We start from the raw sequence: 15,695 nt of genomic DNA on the forward strand, positions 1-15,695 counted from the left end.
TATATTTGAGTTTAACCACAATATTTGTTGTATTACTTGTTCTGTCTTTTCTGGTTGTCACGGCTGTTGAAAGGAGAGGACCAAGGTGCAGCGTGGTTAGCGTACATTTTCTTTTATTTAATCAAAATGACGCCGAAGGGAAAAGGGCCTTTCTTGAATATAGGGTGAGACATTCTTACTAATTTGCTAGAGAACCAGTTCCGATTTAAGTATAACTTTTGTATGACTGAAGCCTTTAGTGAGAAGTCTAATGCTTTAATATTTAATCATTTCTGCCCCCCAAATTCATATTCATTATATAAATATGCCCTTTTAATTTTGTTATTTGTGAAACATATTTCCTTTCTCACGAACAAGCATTTTCTGTTTCCCCAACTAGGCATTCTTTTGTATTTCCCAGTAAGAGTAACACTCAGTCTTTCCCTCCACATGTTGAACACAATGTGGTGCTGGTTTTATTGTCTCGTCGAGGAGGGCAGAGCTGGCATCAGAGCTGGAAGCTAGAAACCGCTATACACAGGCAGTTAGAAAAGCCAAGGCTAGCTTTTTCGAGCAGAAATTTGCTTCCTGCAACACTAACTCAAAAAAGTTCTGGGACACTGTAAAGTCCATGGAGAATAAGAACACCTCCTCCCAGCTGCCCACTGCACTGAAGTTAGGAAACACTGTCACCACTGATAAATCCACCATAATTGAGAATTTCAATAAGCATTTTTCTACGGCTGGCCATGCTTTCCACCTGGCTACTCCTACCCCGGTCAACAGCACTGCACCCCCAACAGCAACTCGCCCAAGCCTTCCCCATTTCTCCTTCTCCCAAATCCGTTCAGCTGATGTTCTGAAAGAGCTGAAAAATCTGGACCCCTACAAATCAGCCGGGCTAGACAATCTGGACCCTTTCTTTCTAAAACTATTTGCCGAAATTGTTGCCACCCCTATTACTAGCCTGTTCAACCTCTCTTTCGTGTCGTCTGAGATTCCCAAAGATTGGAAAGCAGCTGTGGTCATCCCCCTCTTCAAAGGGGGGGACACTCTTGACCCAAACTGCTGTAGACCTATATCTATCCTACCATGCCTTTCTAAGGTCTTCGAAAGCCAAGTCAACAAACAGATTACCGACCATTTCGAATCTCACCATACCTTCTCTGCTATGCAATCTGGTTTCAGAGCTGGTCATGGGTGCACCTCAGCCACGCTCAAGGTCCTAAACGATATCTTAACCGCCATCGATAAGAAACATTACTGTGCAGCCGTATTCATTGATCTGGCCAATGCTTTCGACTCTGTCAATCACCACATCCTCATCGGCAGACTCGACAGCCTTGGTTTCTCAAATGATTGCCTCGCCTGGTTCACCAACTACTTCTCTGATAGATTTCAGTGTGTCAAATCGGAGGGTCTGCTGTCCGGACCTCTGGCAGTCTCTATGGGGGTGCCACAGGGTTCAATTCTTGGACCGACTCTCTTCTCTATATACATCAATGAGGTCGCTCTTGCTGCTGGTGAGTCTCTGATCCACCTCTACGCAGACGACACCATTCTGTATACTTCCGGCCCTTCTTTGGACACTGTGTTAACAACCCTCCAGGCAAGCTTCAATGCCATACAACTCTCCTTCCGTGGCCTCCAATTGCTCTTAAATACATGCATTTATTTAGTTTTTAATAAGTAAAACTAAATGCATGCTCTTCAACCGATCGCTACCTGCACCTACCCGCCTGTCCAACATCACTACTCTGGATGGCTCTGACTTAGAATACGTGGACAACTACAAATACTTAGGTGTCTGGTTAGACTGTAAACTCTCCTTCCAGACCCATATCAAACATCTCCAATCCAAAATTAAATCTAGAATTGGCTTCCTATTTCGCAACAAAGCATCCTTCACTCATGCTGCCAAACATACCCTTGTAAAACTGACCATCCTACCAATCCTCGACTTTGGCGATGTCATTTACAAAATAGCCTCTAATACCCTACTCAACAAATTGGATGCAGTCTATCACAGTGCAATCCGTTTTGTCACCAAAGCCCCATATACTACCCACCATTGCGACCTGTACGCTCTCGTTGGCTGGCCCTCGCTTCATACTCGTCGCCAAACCCACTGGCTCCATGTCATCTACAAGACCCTGCTAGGTAAAGTCCCCCCTTATCTCAGCTCGCTGGTCACCATAGCATCTCCCACCTGTAGCACACGCCCCAGCAGGTATATCTCTCTAGTCACCCCCAAAACCAATTCTTTCTTTGGCCGCCTCTCCTTCCAGTTCTCTGCTGCCAATGACTGGAACGAATTACAAAAATCTCTGAAACTGGAAACACTCATCTCCCTCACTAGCTTTAAGCACCAACTGTCAGAGCATCTTACAGATTACTGCACCTGTACATAGCCCACCTATAATTTAGCCCAAACAACTACCTCTTTCCCAACTGTATTTAATTTATTTATTTATTTTGCTCCTTTGCACCCCATTATTTTTATTTCTACTTTGCACATTCTTCCATTGCAAAACTACCATTCCAGTGTTTTACCTGCTATATTGTATTTACTTTGCCACCATGGCCTTCTTTGCCTTTACCTCCCTTCTCTCCTCATTTGCTCACATTGTATATAGACTTGTTTATACTGTATTATTGACTGTATGTTTGTTTTACTCCATGTGTAACTCTGTGTCGTTGTATCTGTCGAACTGCTTTTCTTTATCTTGGCCAGGTCGCAATTGTAAATGAGAACTTGTTCTCAACTTGCCTACCTGGTTAAATAAAGGTGAAATAAAAAATAAATAAATAAAAAATATTTTCCATTTCTTGTCAACACCTGTATCCACTGCATCCATCAGAGATCTGCTGCTCTCACATTGAGATGAAGCTTGGGAAAGCTCCTTTTCACCCAAACATAATTATAAAAGCGCAACCAGAACCATTCAAAACAGAATACTGCAATAAACACTTGTTTATTTTGAACCTGCGCAAATATCTATACACACGAAAGCCTCCTGGTCAAAATGCCCCACAACATCATGTTTGTATACAAAATCTACAGATATTCCACAACACATCAATGTGTCCACCTTTTGAAGTTAGGTTCATGACCATAAATTAGGAAAAGTAATTTAATTTCATGAAGAAAAGGGAGAGGTTAACTAGTATTTTAGACAACTCAAAAGTGGAAATGGGTCAAATTGACCCGCAACATAATAGGAGGGTTGAAAAACTAAAAGAGCATATAAGCAAATAGGTAAACTGGGATATTACTAAAGAGTTAATAAGGGTGATTTTTCCACAGATAGAAAGGTATTTAACCTTTTCATGTTGGCAAGATCTTATTTATTTTTGCCAACTTTCTATTAAAATGTATGAGTGAGATGTATACCAAGTATATCCACATCACCATCAGACCATTTTATTGATAAACTACACGGTAATGTAAAATTTATATTTTTTTGTGATCCAATACGTAAAATAGTACATTTGATACTATATTAATTTGGTTGTAATCCAGAGAGGTTAGAAAAATGATCTAGATCCATATGGAGGGACCCAAGTTGTGGATTTAAAAGAAAACATGAATCATCAGCGTACAATGACATCTTTGTTTTTAAGTCCTGTATTTCTAATCCCTTGATATTACTGTTGGATCTGATTTTAATAGCTAACATTTGATGGCCATAATAAATAGATATGCCGATAGTGGACAACCTTGTTTTACTAGTTTAAAACTTTCTGAGAAGTAGCCATCATTTACTATTTTACACCTAGGGTTATTATACATCATTTTAACCCATTTTAGAAGCGATTCTCCAAAATTGAAATGTTCCAGGCATTTCTATATAAACTCCAGTCGTACTAAAAAGCATTTTCAAAGTCAGCAATAAATAGCAGTCGTGGTTTCCCAGATTTTTCAGTGTTCTATTTTTTCTAGTTTTTGACTTATATTATCACCAACGTATCCTCCATGTAAAAAACCTGTCTGGTTAGCCTGTTAGGGATGATGCGGAATTTGGTCCCTGTACAGGAACCAAAATCAGCGGAAATTTCAGAGCTCCTCCTGTAGTACTCGATAAAACTCAAACTTTCATTAAAACACACATGCAAGGTACTCAATTAAAGCTACACTCGTTGTGAATCTAGCCAACATGTCAGATTTGTAAAATGCTTTTCGGCGAAAGCATGAGAAGCTATTATCTGACAGCATGCACCCCCCGAAATACCTGAACGAGACCTAAACAAAAGATTTAGCGGTAGCCGGCGCTACACAAAACGCAGAAATAAAATATAAAACATTCATTACCTTTGACAAGCTTCTTTGTTGCCGTCATTGTATACCCAAAATGTCCATTTATGAAGGCCGTCTGATCCAGGAAAATTCACTTTTACAAGACGCAACGTCACTTTTTAAAATTAAAAAGTTGCCAATAAACTTTTACAAATCACTTCAAACTACTTTTGTAAACCAACTTTAGGTATTAATAAACGTTAATAATCGATCAAATTGATCACGGGCGATCTGTATTCGATAGCAGCAAGTCTTGAAATCATCGTCCATTTTTTCACTTTCATAACTTCCTCGGTGTACCCCAAGACAGGAAGTGCCTATACGTCATCCCACCAAGGATAAACATGCAATGAAATGCCAGTACTGGCGACATCGTGTGGAAGCTGTAGGCATTGTAAACGGGACCTCATCTATTTTCTATCGCCTTAGACAATACATAGACTGGCAGATGAATATTTTTTTGTGTTTTTGGTGAACAGTTTTCCCTGGGATTTTTACTCCTCAACACGTTCTGTTATAGCCACTGACATGATTTAACCAGTTTTAGAGACTTCAGAGTGTTTTCTATACACACATACTTATCATATGCATATACTATATTCCTGGCATGAGTAGCAGGACGTTGAAATTTTGCGCGATTTTTTACAAAAAGCTGCGAAAATTCGCATCATCCCTAACAGGTTTTAAAATGAATAATGTCCAACAATATACATTTTGCAAGAATTTCTGCATCACGACACTGAAGTGTAACGGGCCTCCAATTTTTTTTTTCACACTTGTATCCTGTTTCAGTAATAATTCATTCCTACGTTCTTGTTGAGTGTCTGATAATCTACCATTTACATAGAAGCTGTTATAACATGCCAATAACGGTCCTCTGAGTATATCAAAAAAGTTTTGGTATACCTCAACTGGTAAGCCATCCAGCCCTTGAGTTTTCCCAGACTTAAAGGCTTTAATTGCGTTGATAAATTCCTCCTCTGTAATTTCACCTTCACATGAGTCTTTCTGTATGGCTGTTAATTTTAGATTATGAATTGAAACAAATCTATATAATTAGCTTCATTTAGAGGAGATGGAGGAGACTGAAATGAAAACATATGCTTAAAGTACTTTGCTTCCTCTTTCAAAATATAATTTGGTGAATCATGGGTAACTCCATCGTTTGTAACAAGTTTCAATAAATAATTTTTGGTAGCATTTCTATGTTGAAGATTAAAAAAGAATTTGGTGCATTTTTCCCCATATTCCATCCAGTTTGCTTTAATATTATAATATATTACCATTTATTTTAGTTTTTCCTCTAACCTATTCTGAGCCTCTATGGTACAGTTTTTATTGCTCTCCATCTGTTCTGTTAGACCTGTTTCCTTTGTTAGTATGGACTCCTTTGACCTACATTGCTTTTGTTTTAGAGATGAATACTGAATTGCATGGCCTCTAAAGGCACATTTAAAAGTGTCCCACACACTAAGGGGATTTGCTGTACCTATGTAATGTCGGAAAAATTAAGTTATAAATTCCTCTGTCCTAGTTAAAAACAAGTTATCCGATAGGCTTTGATTAAATTTCCAATATCATTGGCTTATTGGTTTGACTTGATTTTGTACACCTGGGGCCTGTTCAGGAGAATGGAAATTTACAGAATGTTCAGATAAAAATGTATTGTGTACATCAAATATGATCGTTATTATTACATATATATATTTATGTTTATTTAACTAGGCCAGTCAGTTAAGAACAAATTCCTATGACTGCCTACCAAAAGGCAAAAGGCCTCCTGCGGGGACGGGGGCTGGGATTAAAAATATAGGACAAAACACACATCACGACAAGAGAGACACCACAACACTACATAAAAAGAGACCTATAAGACAGGAATATGTTCCGGGATTCTTCCAATGACATTGAGGAGTACACCACATCAGTCACTGGCTTCATCAATAAGTGCATCGATGACATCATCACCACAGTGATTGTACGTACATACCCCAACCAGAAACCATGGATTACAGGCAACATTTGCACTCAGCTAAAGGGTAGAGCTGCCGCTTTCAAGGAGCGGGACTCTAACCCGAAAGCTTATAAGAAATCCCGCTATGCCCTCCGACGACCCATCAAACAGGCAAAGCATGAATACAGGACTAAGATCGAATCGTACTACACCAGCTCCGATGCTCGTCAGATGTGGCAGGGCTTGCAAACTATTGCAGACTACAAAGGGAAGCACACCCGAGAGCTGCCCAGTAACACAAGCCTACCAGACGAGCTAAATTACTTCTATGCTCGCTTCTTCTGCAAGTAACACTGAAACAAGCATGAGAGGATCCGCTGTTCCGGACGACTGTGTGATTACGCTCGCCGCAGCCGATGTGAGTAAGACCTTTAAGCAGGTCAACATTCACAAGACCGCAAGGCCAGACGGATTACCAGGACGTGTACTCCGAGCATGCGCTGACCAAATGGCAAGTGTCTTCATTGACAATTTCAACCTCTCCCTGTCGGAGTCTGTAATACCAACATGTTTCAAGCAGACCATCATAGCCCCTGTGCCCAAAAACACTAAGATAACCTGCCTAAATGACTACCGACCCGTAGCACTCACGTCTGTAGCCACGAAGTGCTTTGAAAGGCTGGTCATGGCTCAAATCAACACCATTTTCCCAGAAACCCTAGACCCACTCCCATTTGCATACCGCCCCAACAGATCCACAGATAATGCAATCTCTATTTCACTCCACACGGCCCTTTCACACTTGGACAAAAGGAACACCTATGTGAGAATGCTATTCATTGATTACAGCTCTGCGTTCAACACCATAGTGCCTTCAAAGCTCATCACTAAGCTAAGGACCCTTGGACTAAACACCTCCCTCTGCAACTGGATCCTGGACTTCTTGACGGGCCACCCCCAGGTAGTAAGGATATCTGACACGCTGATCCTCAACTCGGGGGCCCCTTAGGGGTGCGTGCTTAGTCCCCTTCTTTACTCCCTGTTCACTCATGACTGCACGGCCAGGCACGACTCCAACACCATCATTAAGTTTGCCGATGACACAACAGTGTAGGCCTGATCACAGACAATGATGATACAGCCTATAGGGAGAAGGTCAGAGACGGGGCCGTGTGGTACCAGGACAACAACCTCTCCCTAAATGTGATCAAGACAAAGGAGATGATCGTGGACTACAGGAAAGCAGGTTGAGAGCTTCAAGTTTCTTGGTGTCCTCATCACCAACAACCTAACATGGTCCAAACACACCAAGACAGTCGTGAAGAGGGCACAACAAAATCTATTCCCCCTCAGGAGACTGAAGAAATGTGTGATGGGTCCTCAGAAGGTTCTACAGCTGCACCATCGAGAGCATCCTGACTGGTTGCATCACTGCCTGGTATGGAAACTGCTCGGCCTCCGACTGCAAGGCACTACAGAGGATAATGTGTACGGCCCAATACATCACTGGGGCCAAGCTTCCTGCCATCCAGCCTCTCTAGTCATAGACTGCTGTCTCTGCTACCGCACGGCAAGCGGTACCAGAGCGCCAAGTCTAGGTCCAAGAGGCTTCTAAATAACTTCTACCCCCAAGCCATAAGGCTCCTGAACATCTAATCAAATGGCTACCCAGACTATTTGCATTGCCCCCCCTCTCTCTCTTTACACTGCTGCTACTCTCTGTTATTATCTATGCATAGTCACTTTAATAACTCTACCTACATGTCCATATTACCTCAATTACCTCGGCTAACCGGTGTCCCCGCACATTAACTCTGTACTGGTAACCCCTGTATATATACTCAATATTGTTATTTTACTGCTGCTCTTTAATTATTTGTTACTTTTATTTAAATATTTGACCAAAGTCTGCAGTGTGTGTGTAAGTGCGTGAGTGCTGGAGGCGAGCAAAAGCTCGGGAGAGAGGAGGGAGTGTGGCGGGGGTACCTGTACCAGACAGGGGAGACAGGCCAGACGGTAAACCGATCGCCAGGTGGAATCCAAGCAGCAGGCAACGGGAGTAGGTGTCACACCCACTTGGGAGAAGCTTTTTTTAGGAGGCAGATTCCTTGTAGAAAACCCCAGCTAGCTAGCCAGACTCTGTCCACCGTTTTTCTTCCACATGAAAAAGGAGGTCGTTAGCTAGCTATATCACTTCAGTTTCGGCGAATGGTCCTTTTAAAACGTCCAAACAAAGTTGTCCTGTGGCTGTTGTATTTTGGAGATTTGCGAGGAGGATATCTTCTGATGTGATCAACGCAACAATATTGTTTCTTATTGAGGGAGCTTACACTTTGAGTCTCCTGGCTGCATGTCAGTTCAAGTTGTAATTGATATGATGATGATTGTAATAAATTAATATAGCCAAAGACTATCATGCTTCGCATCTTTCTCTGATAAATCTACTGTCAGATAGATTGACATATTTATTATAAGACGTGTGTGCTCTATTCATGCTCTATTCAAGTCACGTCCTTTGTAGTTTCTTTCTCAGATCTGTATTCAAAAAGTTTTAACAAGTAGTCACCTGAGATCTGTACTCAAATATATTTCTTTACGTAGTTGCTTTCGCAGAGTTGTATTTAACGTTTTTGGGATCTGCATTCAAATAGTTATAGTCACCTCCAACATAACTAGAATTTCGATATCATGGATGGTCAGTCCTTGCATCCATAGCATTGTCTATGCATTTGACAGTGGTTACATTTCTCCAGGCCCATCCCTCACCTTTTTACCAAAACAGCGGCAGGTTGGCCACTTTGTTTTTGTTTCATTAAGGATTCTAGCTTTAAGGTAGTGATAACCTAACTCCCTCGGACCGCCCTGAAGATCAGATACAGTGTGTTTGAAGATTACCTGAATCCAAATATCAAGTTAAGGGTCACTGCTCTCTTATCCTTGATAGGAATGTGATGTTACTCTTTGGATCAGGACTATGGGATGAGAGAGAGGGTCAGAGTCAGATGACTGCTCAAGTATGTATGGGATGTTGTTTTTCCATACATATCAAGGGGAGTGTGTGTGTACAGGCAGCACATATATTTGGCAACTATTTAAGGCTATTCTGGTGGTCTAAAAGTATATGGCATATTTTTTATGGCTCCTGGCATTGTATTATGGCTCCTGGCATTGTATTTGTTTCTCACAGTATGTGTATTTTTGTCTGCTGCTGTTTTGACATTGAATATAGACATACACTGAGTGTACAAAACATTAAGAATGCCTGCTCTTTCCATGAAATAGACTGACCTGGTGAATCCAGGTGAAAGCTATGATCCCTTATTGATGTCACTTAAATCTACTTCAATCAATGTAGATGAAGGGGAGGAGACAGGTTAAAGAAGGTTTTTTATGCCTTGAGACAGGGATTGGGTATGTGTGCCATTCAGGGGGTGCCAGGCGCACCGGTTTGTGTCAAGAACCGGAACCGGTACCACCCAAATGACATCCAGCCAACTTGACAACTGTGGGAAACATTGGAGTCAACAAGGGCCAGCATCCCTGTGTAATGCTTAGACACCTTGTAGAGTCCACGCCCCCAACGAATTGAGGCTGTCCCGAGGGCAAGGTGGATACAACTCAATATTAGGAAGGTGTTCTTAATGTTTTGTACACTCAGTGTATATTTGATGTAGACATAAGAAGAAATATTGCAGCGTCATAGAATAAGTTGTAATACAATGCAATATGATATTTAGACTGCGTGCATCTACAAATATAATGACGAGAGGACATAACCTTAAAAATCCACTTTAAAACAGCCACTCACTTAAATGGCCACTGATCCTTTTTATCCTCAATCAAATAATGACTTCCTCTGCAATTTGACAGAAAGTTTCACTGCGTTTTACCAGAGTGTGAGTACCAAATGGCACCCTATTCCCTATGTACAGTAGTGGCCCCTGGTCAAAAGTAGTGCTCTATAAATGCAATAGAGTGCCATTTGGGACTGAGAGACTGCCGTCCATTATCAAAGGAAGTGGTCAATTGCCTGTGATCCATTCAGTGAAATACAGGGTAGAGCATTACCTTTCAGTGTAATGGTAGGGCTTGATTGTTTTTCTTATCCAATTAGGAGATCGTATCCCTCTAAAGTCTGGAATTACAACACACACACACACATATGCATGCACGCACACACAAACACACTCTCCTCTCTCCGTAACAAGGTAATTGCTAGCATCACAGCCGCTTTTAAGCTGGGGGTCACTGTTTCAGGGTTTGATTTTGTTTCCTGTGATGCGATGTGGTTGAAATGGTTTTCCAAAACGAAGCCATGCGGTCAGCTTTTAAAGCAACCTCTTTAGAAAACATAGCATCACACACAACCACATCAACACACACAAATATGTGGCACAGACACACGCACACACGTACCCACCCACACACACACACACATACACATACACATACAGTAAGTAGAGCTGTGCTTTTGAAGTCAACAGGCCAGACAGAACACTACTACCAATTAACCATTGAACAAAATATCTGTGAACCACTGTGGTAGTAAATCAGACAGCGGTTGCGTCCCAAATGGTGCTCTATTCCCTATATGGTGAACTACTTTTAACCCCTATGGGCCCTGGTTAAAATAAGTGTACTTAAAAGGGAATAGGGTGCCATTTGGGATGCAACCAGAGAACAGACAATCAACACAAATAGAAGGGACTGTTTGTACTGGCCGAGAAGGTTTATACACGGTCTGATAAGGTACAGGTCTAAGAATGGAGACAAAGAATGGATAAACAGTAGCTACGTTGTTACCAAAGGATGGAAGAAGAAAGAAAAGACACCAGCGAATGAAACAAGACAGAAGATATCAAAAGTATAATCAGTTTGTGTATGTGTGTGTGTGTGTGTGTGTGTGTGTGTGTGTGTGTGTGTGTGTGTGTGTTCATGCATGGGTGTGAGACTGGATCTCCTCAAGAGCACAATAATCTTGCAGGTGCATCTGGAGAAGTTCAAAGCAGCGGCATCATGCACCTATGATTTTAGAGGGGGCACGAGGTATGTGAGGATGGAGGGGGGATGGTCCGGAAGCATTTTTCAAACCCCTTTTTCCTGCAATCTAAAGCCATTATTCATTATGCCTAATTCTATGTAAAAATATGTATAATTTTCTACATAGGTTATCTAAGCATTTCTCTTTACCTGTTCAATTGTCATTTGAATGAATTATGTACATTCTGTAAGAACTTTTACACCTTAGAAGAGTTTATTACAACTGCCACACTGGTATTTAGCAACATAACCCCATAATTAAAGACATTTTGGTGTTTTCTAAAGTCTAGCAACCTTGCAAGCATGCATGCCAGCGAAGATAGTTAAACAAGATACTCTAACTGGTAGCACAGTAGCCTTTAGGCAGCACAGAAGCCAGTAAATTACTGTAGATTTACAGGACCTTTAATGTAACACAAATTTACAACATATTAATGGAACACCTGACTGCTGTATTTCTAGAATTAGTGTAGTGGAATGCCATTGAGCCTGCATAATGCATTGCACTTTACAGTACTGTACTGTAATATATAATTACAGTAGCTATCTGTAAAATAAAATTGTGTAAATCTACAACAATTTGTTACAGTGTGAGGTTGGGAGTTTGGGAACCTCTCTAGCTAGCTAGCTAAAGTCAACTTCATAAAATTGCTATGTGGCTAGTATTACAGTGAAACAACAAAACGTTTTGTTTTTATTTATTCATCATGAAGGAATCAATAGAGATAAATAGTAATGGTGTCTTTTTGTAGGCACTATCTCCACCATTAGGTCTGTGGTAAACACAGGCTTAGGAGATCTTATACGTTTTGTGAGATAATCTTCACCAGCGAATGTAACCTTTTGTTAATTTTGAAGCATTTCTGTAATACAAAAAAACATAAAATTATTCGTATTTCATAAATGTCATGTTAACTGACTGATATTATCTCATAGAGCAAAACGTATAAGATATCCTAAGCCTGTGTTAACCTCAGACCTTATTTTCGGCATTTATCGCAAAACCCTATTCTTTCCCCATTGTTTTTCCTGAACGAACCAGAGGTAACTATTTCCCGTTTCTTTAGGACAACAAGCTGGCGAGCTCTATATGCTACATAAATTGATCAAATTCATTTACAAACACACCTCCTGCGAGTCCTGCCCATCACTGGCAGCTAAAATCAAATCAAAGAATGTGTGTGTCACTTGACACTGTCTGCATGCATTAGATTATCTAGCACGCTGCCTAGCATATCTTTGCTCCATGGTGCACCTTAGAAGGAACCACTTACTGGGAGAACAGGGAGGGGGTACACTTTGCCTGGTCCAGTCAGTGTGCCCCCTTCGCAAAATACAGATGACAAATCTTTATAAATTATAAAAATAATAATTTAGTTTAGTAATTCATTTAACATCTGACTTTTTTTAACAGGACAGATCTAAGGGGGCATGTGCCCTCGTGCGCCTATGGACATGATGCCTATTGTTCAAAGGCATTGTGACCACAGCTGAAACTAATCGCCTAGCTAATCTGATTTGTTCAGTCTATGACCCCTGACCTCTAACACTATAACCTCTGTTTGTTCAGAGCAGTGGCTCTGTCTCAAATGGCACCCTATTCCCTCTGGCTAAAAGTAGTACACTATATAGGGAATATGGTGCCATTTGGGACGCAGTCAGGCCTACCCTCTGCACTCTGATTAGTTCTCCCCTCTCTCTAATCCGGAAGGAGTAGGACGAGGCAATCAATAGAGACAGAGTCTATGTCCCAAATGGCATCCTATTCCCTTCACGGTGCACTACTTTTGACCAGAGCCCTATGGGCCCTGGACAAAAGTAATGCACTATATAGGGAAGTGTGTGCAATTTGGGATGCAGAGGGAGACTTTGAAGAAAAAGAGGGATGGAATTGCCCAATGCTCAAACAACAAAGACTCACATTTCATTCAGCTCACAGGAATATCTGTTCATTTTTGGAATGGTTGTCTTGTTTTGTCATCTATGACCAAACATTCTGGAGCTAAGTGTGTGTTGTGTTGTCTTGATGATTATGTAAAGAGTGGTTATTGGTGATTTATGTGTTTACACAACAGTAAGATGGGCTAAAATAGTCCAAAACTATTTTATCCCATCTTACTCTTGTGTAAACATACATGAATCACCACTAACCACTCTTTACATAATCATCAAGACAACACACACTTGGCTCCAGAATTGGCCCTGTATACTTTTACTTGACCATGTAACTCATTGTTGTTTATTGGAAACAGTGGTTGTGAGTGACTATTTACAGCAAACCAGACATCACTTTATGCCTCTCCTAAATCATGTTAGCAATATAGATCTGTAATATTCAAAGCTGATATCTAACAAAACCAGTGTTCAAATACTAAAGTATGCACTTTCCGAGTTTTCTCATAAGACAGCCATGATTTTGAACAAAGGATGATTCCTCATTTTGTGTTTGAGTTGGTGTTCCTCTTCAAGCCCCTATCATGTTTACAATCCCACTTCCGATATCTTCCTAACCATCCCCCCTCTTTCCTCCGGATCCCCTCCAGAGATGTTTACACTACAGTGGCAGACACACACACATGCTGTATGTATGCACAAACACTGTATATATGCACGCACGCACGCGCACACACACACACACACTGTACATACATACACACACACATGCATACACACACACAGACATTCGCTTTGGACCAGCAAGTTTAGGGAACATGAGAAAAATGGTAAATCTCCAACCACAGTCCTGACCTTACTGTAAACTGTGTTGCATAACCCATAGTGTTATTGCTTCCCATATCTCCAGGGAACTCTTGCACCGGCTGTGTGTGTGTGTGTGTGTGTGTGTGTGTGTGTGTGTGTGTGTGTGTGTGTGTGTGTGTGTGTGTGTGTGTGTGTGTGTGTGTGTGTGTGTGTGTGTGTGTAAAGATGGACTACAGATACATAAACATTTATCTTGTTACTTATATAAGATATTATAATGATAAATGTATCAAACTAAAATATAACATACTTTTTACTTTTACTTGTGTTTAGAAAATACAGATACATACAGGTATTGGTAGCACTTTATAATAGCTCAATGTAATAAAGCATTTATAACGGATTAGTAAATAGTTTGTTTATTTTTTATTAATCCAGTCATAAGATGTTTGATATAGGTCCTTATAAACCATTTATTAAACAGTAGTTAATTATTTTTGGGGGGCCTCATCTAAAGTTTGGGATACTTATACTTTACAAATGTAAAGGCAGCCGAGCGGAAATGGAGGAAAACCCGCCTCCCTGCGGACCTGACATCCTTTCACTCCCTCCTCTCTACATTTTCCTCTTCTCTCTCTGCTGCTAAAGCCACTTTCTACCACTCTAAATTCCAAGCATCTGCCTCTAACCCTAGGAAGCTCTTTGCAACCTTCTCCTCCCTCCTGAATCCTCCTCCCCTCCCCCTCCTCCCTCTCTGCAGATGACTTCGTCAACCATTTTGAAAAGAAGGTCGACGACATCCGATCCTCGTTTGCTAAGTCAAACGACACCGCTGGTTCTGCTCACACTGCCCTACCCTGTGCTCTGACCTCTTTCTCCCCTCTCTCTCCAGATGAAATCTCGCGTCTTGTGACGGCCGGCCGCCCTACAACCTGCCCGCTTGACCCTATCCCCTCCTCTCTTCTCCAGACCATTTCCGGAGACCTCCTCCCTTACCTCACCTCGCTCATCAACTCATCCCTGACCGCTGGCTACGTCCCTTCCGTCTTCAAGAGAGCGAGAGTTGCACCCCTTCTGAAAAAACCTACACTCGATCCCTCCGATGTCAACAACTACAGACCAGTATCCCTTCTTTCTTTTCTCTCCAAAACTCTTGAACGTGCCGTCCTTGGCCAGCTCTCCCGCTATCTCTCTCAGAATGACCTTCTTGATCCAAATCAGTCAGGTTTCAAGACTAGTCATTCAACTGAGACTGCTCTTCTCTGTATCACGGAGGCGCTCCGCACTGCTAAAGCTAACTCTCTCTCCTCTGCTCTCATCCTTCTAGACCTATCGGCTGCCTTCGATACTGTGAACCATCAGATCCTCCTCTCCACCCTCTCCGAGTTGGGCATCTCCGGCGCGGCCCACGCTTGGATTGCGTCCTACCTGACAGGTCGCTCCTACCAGGTGGCGTGGCGAGAATCCGTCTCCACACCACGTGCTCTCACCACTGGTGTCCCCAGGGCTCTGTTCTAGGCCCTCTCCTATTCTCGCTATACACCAAGTCACTTGGCTCTGTCATAACCTCACATGGTCTCTCCTATCATTGCTATGCAGACGACACACAATTAATCTTCTCCTTTCCCCCTTCTGATGACCAGGTGGCGAATCGCATCTCTGCATGTCTGGCAGACATATCCGTGTGGATGACGGATCACCACCTCAAGCTGAACCTCGGCAAGA

At 41.7% G+C, this 15,695-nt stretch overlaps 1 protein-coding gene across 2 annotated transcripts in view; it reads right to left on the reverse strand.

The window, feature by feature from the left end:
* c1qtnf1 (C1q and TNF related 1) overlaps positions 1-15,695 on the reverse strand; it is a 91,419-nt gene that overhangs the window by 11,881 nt on the left and 63,843 nt on the right. The window contains exon 2 of one of the 2 annotated variants that reach the window (XM_065012695.1): positions 9,126-9,202. The exons of the other annotated variant lie outside the window; for it this stretch is intronic. The gene's annotated coding sequence lies outside the window, so the exon portion shown is untranslated. The remainder of the gene's footprint in view (positions 1-9,125; positions 9,203-15,695) is intronic. 2 annotated transcript variants of the gene reach the window in all.

The sequence above is a fragment of the Oncorhynchus nerka genome, linkage group LG28, assembly GCF_034236695.1.
Source record: "Oncorhynchus nerka isolate Pitt River linkage group LG28, Oner_Uvic_2.0, whole genome shotgun sequence".
Lineage (NCBI taxonomy): Eukaryota > Metazoa > Chordata > Actinopteri > Salmoniformes > Salmonidae > Oncorhynchus > Oncorhynchus nerka.